Source organism: Babylonia areolata, chromosome 33 (genome assembly GCF_041734735.1).
Source record: "Babylonia areolata isolate BAREFJ2019XMU chromosome 33, ASM4173473v1, whole genome shotgun sequence".
Taxonomy (NCBI): domain Eukaryota; kingdom Metazoa; phylum Mollusca; class Gastropoda; order Neogastropoda; family Buccinidae; genus Babylonia; species Babylonia areolata.
The window spans coordinates 19,319,399-19,328,782 of NC_134908.1; positions in this window are offsets into that span (position 1 = coordinate 19,319,399).

A 9,384-nucleotide genomic window follows, 5' to 3' on the forward strand; every position below is an offset into this window, starting at 1 on the left:
TTTAAGAAGATTTTTTTTTAAACATGAAAAACAAACAAACAACAACAACAACAAAATAAACATCAAACAAACCCACAACCACCAACAACAATACCCCCCACCCCCCCCCACCCCCACCCCCTGAAGACAAACCCTATCAACAGAAGGTTTGTTTTGTTTTTTGCTACCTTTTACAATATTCTGTTGACAGTGTTGGTCAGAAAAAAAGTGGAATTGTTAGTATAATATAATAATAAAAAGAACAATAATGCCAGTAACAACAATGCCTTACTGACACATTAGGTTTTCTGCTAAGGTCAAGTGGAGTGATGGCCTAGAGGTAACACGTCCGCCTAGGAAGCGAGAGAATCTGAGTGCGCTGGTTCGAATCACGGCTGAGCCGCCGATATTTTCTCCCCCCTCCACTAGACCTTGAGTGGTGGTCTGGACGCTAGTCATTCGGATGAGACGATAAACCGAGGCCCCCCGTGTGCAACATGCATTTAGCGCACGTGAAAGAACCCATGGCAACAAAAGGGTTGTTCCTGGCAAAATTCTGTAGAAAAATCCACTTTGATAGGAAAAACAAATAAGATTGCACGCAGGAAAAAATACAATCTCTTCCCCCCCCCGAAAAAACAACAACCCATCAACAGGTTTGTTTTGTTTTGCTACCTGTTACAATATTCTGTTGACAGTGTTGATCAGAAAAAAAAAAGTGGAATTGTTAGTAGTATAATATAATAATAATAAAAAGAACAATAACGCCAGTAACAACAATGCTATTTGTTAACATTTAAAATGAATGAAACAAATGTGAAAACTAAAGTATAACTGGAAACGAGATGAAGTGAAGGGAGTTTATAAGTATAACAGAGATAAAATAAAGTGTATTATATCAAACAAACAAATCAAATAAACAAACACAAAAAGTACTTTAGTGTAATTATGCCTCCATTAGAGTAGACAAAGGTACAGTTAACTTCAAGCCACTTGAAATCTAGATGAAGTATAGGGAGCTATGATGGACTATAGAGATAAAGTCAATACATCAAATGTATTGATAAACAAACAATAAGTTATAAGTCAAATGTAAGTTTGCCTTTATAATACTAAGATACATAATATTAATTAACACATACAACTTTTTTTTGTTCATAACCTTTCCAGTCACTTTGTTTTGCTTGCAGATCATCAGAACATATAAAAGATTCCACAGTGTGTGTGTGTGTGTGTGTGTGTGTGTGTGTGTGTGTGTGTGTGTGTGTGTGTGTGTGTGTGTGTGTGTGTGTGTGTGTGTACTACTGTGTGTGTGTGTGTGTGTGTGTGTGTGTGTGTGTGTGTACTACTGTGTGTGTGTGTGTGTGTGTTGTGTGTGTGTGTGTGTGCTTGTGTGCTACTGTCACTGTGTGTGTGTGTGTGTGTGTGTGTGTGTGTGTGTGCAGGGATCAGGTTCGACATCGGTCATCGGTCATTGACGCATTTAATTTTGAAATGACCTATTGTTTTTCAAGTTGCCAGGTCACATGACTTATTGTTTTTATGACCAGTCGGTCAACCAAAGTAACCATCTCTCTCTCTCTCTCTCTCTTTAATGATCGCGATCGCTTTGTCGTCTGCTCCTACAGGAAATGACTATAAACTGGTTTATTAAAATACGGATCCGTGACGAAACGAAATCCGAAACGAATCTTTATCGCTGCCTTTCGCGAGCTTCGGCGAGAAGAATTGGCGTTCCCACTTTTGCATTAACCGGGTGATATTTGACCTATTGATTTTCAAAATGACCTATTGATTTTATGTTCTTCCGGTCATATGACCTATTGTCTATTGAACCCAACCTGATCTCTGGTGTGTGTACAGTAACTGTTCATCTATACGCTTATGCGAGCATGCATGTGTGGGGTGTATACAGTCTGAACAGAGTGTGGCTAATTACTTAGTCTTATCTTATTTCAGTCATTTGTCATCCAGAAATCATTGCTTGGCTTAGCTTATGTAATTATGTGTTTACTTTTACTAGTTTTAGTTTACATGTGTTTTTCTTTATTTCATCATATTCCATTTCATTTTGTGTCCATGTAATGTAACACAAACCTTGGGTAGGATCTCAAGGCCTTACTCAAGTTACTGGCACATTAGGTTTTCTGCTAAGGTCAAGTGGAGTGATGGCCTAGAGGTAACACGTCCGCCTAGGAAGTGAGAGAATCTGAGTGCGCTGGTTCGAATCACGGCTCAGCCGCCGATATTTTCTCCCCCTCCACTAGACCTTGAGTGGTGGTCTGGACGCTAGTTATTCAGATGAGACGATAAACCGACGTCCCGTGTGCAACATGCATTTAGCGCACGTAAAAGAACCCACGGCAACAAAAGGGTAGTTACTGGCAAAATTCTGTAGAAAAATCCACTTCAATAGGAAAAACAAATAAAACTACATGCAGGAAAAAAAGAAAAAAAAAAAAGAAAAAAAAGGGTGGCGCTGTAGTGTAGCGACACGCTCTTCCTGGGGAGAGCAGCCCGAATTTCACACAGAGAAATCTGATGTGATAAAAAGAAATACAAATACAAAAAGGTCAAGCAGTTACTCTTTTCTTTTTTTTGTTGTTGAAAAAGTACATATATATATATATATATATGTGTGGTGTATGTCTCGTATCATGTTGTTCTCTCCTTCACGCTCCAACACCTTGAAAGTGAACCCATTTAAAACTAGAGCATTCCAACAACCTTGCTAAAAGTAAAACAAACCCTGTTTTGAAAGGGAGATGGGGTGAAGGAAGGAGTCAGGGGCAAGGGGAGAGGGAGGGGAAGGGGGCGGGGGGTGTGTAGAAAAAAAAAAAAGGCGGAGTGACAACATTACAGAATGGACAGGAAAGCCATTTTGTAGAGACCGAGGCTTTGAGTTTGACAATGCAACCAACGGTCCTGGAGGAATCTTTGTGACCTTTTTTCCTTTTCCATTCGTGGGCTGCAACTCCCACGTTCACTTTGTATTATACGCGAGTGGGCTTTTACATGTATGACCGTTTTTAACCCGCCATGTAGGCAGCCATACTCCGCTTTCGGGGTGTTCTTGTTTCCATAAACCACCAAACGCTGACATGGATTACAGGATCTTTAACGTGCGTATTTGATCTTCTGCTTGCGTATACACACGAAGGGGGGTTCAGGCACTAAGCAGGTCTGCACATATGTTGACTTGGGAGATCGTAAAAATCTCCACCCTTTACCCACCAGGCGCCCTCACCGTCATTCGAACCCGGGACCCTCAGATTGAAAGTCCAACGCTTTAACCACTCGGCTTTTGCGCCCGTCCTCTTTGTGAACAGTTTGTCTGTGTGACACACCATTGACCGACCCCTTTACAGAGTTGAGAGTAGGTAGCGAGCGGCAGCTTCCATGACCGATGATGCTGGGGAAACCTGTGAACGCCTAAAAAAAAATGGACTAATTTTGGAGTGCATTTTCTCAAATTTGATGGGTAAAATGACTGAGCCGGTCAACGACCTGACCAACAATAAAAAGGAGTAAATCTGAAGGGGCATAAAAAGCCCGGAATGGCTAAGTTGTATGTATATATATAACAACGCCCCAAATCCTGATCCTGATTTCATTTTGTGAAAAACTATCCAACTGAAATAATTATTTATCATCCATATTTAATTTTTTTAATAATTTTTTTTATTGTGTTTGCTTTATGCAATGTGTGAATGAGTTTGCGGATAGAAGAAAAAGAAGTGTACTGTATCGCGAAACAGCTGTCCTTGTTCAATGGCGGCTGGCGTCTTTCTGTTAAGAGTTCTAAAGAAGAAGAAGGTGATAAGAAATCAGAGACTGTATGTTTTGTGTACACGAGGGGACTGAACCAAGGAATGTCCACAACATTTAAAACTTGTCTCGAGTTCCGCTTTAAATACTGCTCAGATTGGCGTTGGATTTCATTTTGCTCTTTGCGGTTTGACGATTGGTATAGAGATCTATATTGGGTACATTAACACACATTCTCTCTGTGTGTGTGCGTAGGGGGGAGGGGGTGGTGGTGTCAGTGTGAGTAAGTGAAAAAGTTTTTAAACACACACGCACACATGTTACACACAGACAGACAGACAGACAGACAGTCAGACACACACACACACACACACATACACACACACACACACACACTCTCTCTCTCTCTCTCTCTCTCTCTCTCTCTCTCACACACACGCATGTACACACACACACACACACACACACACACACACACACACACATTCACACACTCACACACACACACACACACACACACACACACACACATTCACACACACACACACACACACACACACACACACACACACATGTATTATAATTCATATAATTATATATATATATGCACACACTTAAAGTACAACTCAAAGATCTTTAGTTACTTGTGACGTTGTGTCATCAGTAGCAGACACTATCACTATGGCACGATATCAGTTATGAGATACAAACACTGTAACAAAGAGCCAACTGATAATGATATATATATATATATATATGTATATATACAGTATGTTTTGTTGTTGTTTTTGTCTATCTTCACTTTATGATTTTTAGGTCAGCGAAGAAAAGACCACACCAGATTTCATCAGTCACTGAAGATAGAGTATGTTTGTGCATTTTAGTGCCCAAAGGATGTGCATTTGATTGTATTGTGTTGAACTTGTAGTATACTGTACTTTGAATGCAAGGATTGTATTGCGTTATGTGTGTACTGTGTTGTGTTGTGTTGTGTTGTGTTGTACTGTGTTGTGTTTTAACTGTATTGTATTGTATCATATCATATCATTTTGTACCGTATTGTATTTGAAATTCAGCCCATATTATGAATGACTCTTTTGTCGTGCAATAGATTTCTCTGTGTGAAATCCAGGGAGAGCTCGTTGCTACAGTGAGGTTAACTCCCCCCCCCACCCCCCCCTTTTTTTTTGTCAGGAGTTTTTCTTTCCTATCAAATTCAAAGTGGGTTTTTTATACAGAATTTTGCCAGGGACAGCCCTTTCGTTGCTGTGAGTGCTTTAACATGTGCTTTGTGCATGCTGTACTACAGTACAGAGGACCTCAGTTCATCTTGATGTTCGAATGACTAGCGTCCAGACCACCGCTGAAGGTTTGGTGAGGGGGAAGAAGAATCTGGCATGTGTTAGGTTCGATCCCCCTCCCCGCCCCCCCGCCCCCCAAACCCGCACCCCCCTCGTTTCTCTCACTTCCTAAGATGGACATATTATCACCAGGCCATCGCTCCAGCATCAGCATCAGTATCAGTATCAGTAGCTCAAGGAGGCGTCACTGCGTTTGGTCAAATCCATATATACGCTACACCACATATGCCAAGCAGATGCCTGACCAGCAGCGCAACCCAACGCGCCTAGTCAGGCCCTGAGAGAAAAAAAAAAAAGAGGAAAAATACATAAAAATACTTCTACTACTACTACTACTACTACTATTTATAAGGCGCAAAATCTTGATGAAGTCAACTCTAAACGCACACACACAAAAAAAAAAAAAAGAAAAAAGAAAGAAAAAAATGATGATATATAAGCAGATAAATGTAAAACATGCAGACACACATTCACACATACACAAACACACACGCATGCATAACAGATATGCAACAAACATGCAGTTTTACAGATATGAAAGCACGATAAAATAATCATAAACGTACATGAGCCCCAACACACACACACACGCACACACACACACGCACACACACACCACTCCACTATATATATATGTATGGTGGTCCAAATGATGCACATTTTATTATGAATTATGTAATTGATATCAAACAGACAATATATCATTGTTTGTTTTTTGTTGCCTTTTTTTTTTCCTTTGATACATGTGCCCAGATGAAGTTGTTGTAATTTCAACAAGTATTAGTCTTTTAATAATTTGATATCAAATAATCAGTATTATAAGGTCAAGCCCGGCGCTTTCTGTTGTTGTTTTTTTTTGAGGAAGTGTCTGGGTTTCTTCCAGTGTACCTTTTGTTTACCTGTGGGTGTGCTAGCTGATAGATTCGCTAGTCAAAAGCAGCTTTGACTTGAAGTTGTGTCCCCCTCCGTGTGAATGGCGAGAGTTACAACTCTGTGCTTCATTCTACTGGCCTCATTCATTTATTCATCACTAGTAATTTAGTAATTTATTTGCTTATTTATCATCATTGTTGTCTTATTTATTTATTTATTTATTTATTATTATTATTATTATTTTATTATTATTATCATTACTACTACCTTTTTTTTATATCATAATTATTATTTATTTATGTATTTATTTATCTATGTAAGCTTATCTGTTATTTATTCACCTTTTTTTTCTCTCTAAAGGCCTGACTAAGCACGTTGGGTTACGCTGCTGGTCAGGCATCTGCTTGGCAGATGTGGTGTAGCGTATATGGATTTGTCCGAATGCAGTGACGCCTCCTTGAGCTACTGAAACTGAAACTGAAAGTAGTAATTCAGAACATTTAACGAACCCATTCCGGATGTTAGACAGACTCTATAATAATCCAGTGAAATGGGGTTTGGGGGAGGTGGGGGGTTTGGGGAAGGTGGGGGGGAGGTCGGGGCGGGGGGGGGGGGGGGGGGGGGGGGGGGGGGGGCGTGAGGAAGAGAGAGGGAGGGATTAAAAAGACAGGAGGTGGGGAAAGGAAGTATTTGGAGGAGGGTGGAGGGGAGGTTGTGGAGCAGAGGGGGTTGGTTGTGTGGTTAGTTGTGGCATCGTTACCGGCACTCTGCTTATTAAGATGAGAGGGGAGTTGGCAGAATGGCTTATTTGTTAACTCACTGACGGGCGCCATAGCCGAATGGTAAAAGCGTTGGACTTTCGATCTGAGGGTCCCGGGTTCGAATCACGGTGACGGCGCCTGGTGGGTAAAGGGTGGAGATTTTTACGATCTCCCAGGTCAACATATGTGCAGACCTGCCAGTGCCTGAACCCCCTTCGTGCGTATACGCAAGCATAAGATCAAATACGCACGTTAAAGATCCTGTAATCCATGTCAGCGTTCGGTGGGTTATGGAAACAAGAACATACCCAGCATGCACACCCCCGAAAGCAGAGTATGACTGCCTACATGGCGGGGTAAAAACGGTCATACACGTAAAAAGCCCACTCGCGTATATACGAGTGAACGTGGGAGTTGAAGCCCACGAACGCAGAAGAAGAAGAAGAAGAAGTTAACTCACTCAGTACGGCCAGTCCTCTCTTCTCCTCTAGACGGACCCCTCGGATGTCCAGTTGGTGTCTGAATGACCCAGCCTTTAGCTTCCGTCGTCAGAATTGTGGTATTCTTTGTCAGCATTCACCTCTTCAGTACAAGAGCCTTCCGCTTGCAATTTGCAATATTTTGATGGTGGTAATTGGGGGTGAAACGCTGTTAACGCCGTCTCTTTCGCCGTTCCTATGGGGAGAGTTATTAAAGAGGCTTTGTTCTGCCAGTACTGTGTCCGTGAGGGGTCTGGGCTCGAAGTCAGCTCTCTCTCTCTCTCTCGCCCTTTCTCCCAAGTTGGACTGGAAAATCAAACTGAGCATCTCTACACTTCTCCACTCTCCTCAGCTCTGCTGTGCTCTGCTCTACTCTACGCTACGCTACTCTATGCTACGCTACTCTCTCTACTGTACTATACTATACCATACTACACTATATTATTATACAACAACAACAAAAAAGATGGGGATTAAGCCACTATATATACACATGCAAAAGATCAAATATGACGTGAAAGCAACGGTAATCCTTTCCTGGTCATCATTATGGGAGTTATGGAAACAGGAAGATGCCAGCATCGCATGATGTTGGCAATAATGCACGGGTAATGGTCAGAGTGGGCGATGAATGATTGTTCCCAAGGGAAAGACAAAAAAAAGAAGAAAAAAAAAGGTAAGATACTTCCTGGTCAGCATAGCATGATGAGACGATAATGACTGAGAGGTGACCAATGGTCAGTTTCAGTTTCAGTAGCTCAAGGAGGCGTCACTGCGTTCGGACAAATCCATATACGCTACACCACATCTGCCAAGCAGATGCCTGACCAGCAGCGTAACCCAACGCGCTTTGTCAGGCCTTGAGAAAAACAAAACAAAACAAAAAAACAACTAACTAAATAAATAACTAAATAACAATAATAATATAATTAAAAAATAATAAATAAATAAATAAATGATAATGATAATAATGAAAATAAAATAAATGAATAGATAAATAAATAAATAAAATAAAAAATAAAGAAAAAAAGAAAAGAAAAAACAACCCCCCCAAAACACAAAAAACAAACAAACAAACAAACAAAAAAACAACAAAAAAACGAACAACAATGATGATAAATAAGCAAATAAATGTCCGACTATGACCATCAGAAACACCAGAGCAGGAATCTGCTGTTTCAGCTATCTGCGCTAGATTTTCATGAAAGTGGAGAGTGTCTCGCTCCCAAGTTACATCCCCGCTCTCTCGGTCAAGAGGGTTTTTTTTTTAATTTTTTTTTAGGACAGTCGGCTTTGCGGATGGTTCCCAAAGACCATCTAGCCCCCCCAAGGCTGCAGCACTAAGAGCCTGTGCAATTTTTGCCTCCTAGTTTGAGAGTCGACAGTCCTTCACAAAAAGACTAAGCTGTAAATGACTTCCCATTGTTAATAGAAAAACTATTAATGGATTATACGGCTCTCGGCACTTTGCCGTCGGCCCAAATGTATGCTTATGTCAGTTTCACTTTCAGTTTCAGTAGCTCAAGGAGGCGTCACTGCGTTCGGACAAATCCATATACGCTACACCACATCTGCCAAGCAGATGCCTGACCAGCAGACGGTAACCCAGCACGCTTAGTCAGGCCTTGAGGAGAAAAAAAAAGAAAAAGAAAGTGAATAAATAACAGATAAATACATTTAAAAAAAAAAAAAAGAAGAAGAAAAAAAAGGTGAATAAATAATAGAAAAATCCCCCCCCAAAACCTTACTATCATTACTAATATGTTACAAATTTTTTTATTATAGTTATTTATTTATTTATTTACGTACGCTCATAGCTGACTTCATCAAGTTTTTGCGTCTGAAGTTTTTTTTTTGCTTATGTCAGTTATAAGCTGAGTGTAGGGTCTGGATTGTTTCTAAGGGAAGGGGGAAAAAAATACAAAGGTACTTACCAGCTTTGCATGATGCTGCGATAATGATGCTGCTGATGGTCACAGAGATGGTGACCAGTGGCCAGGAACGGAAGGCCAGAAATAGCGCGCTTACTTGACATAATAATAATAATAATAATGGTATTTATATAGCGCTGGATCTTGTGCAGAGACAAATCAAAGCGCTTTCGCACCAGTCATTCACACGCATGCATAACTCTAAAACTGTAGAAACTGAAGACAAGGAAGA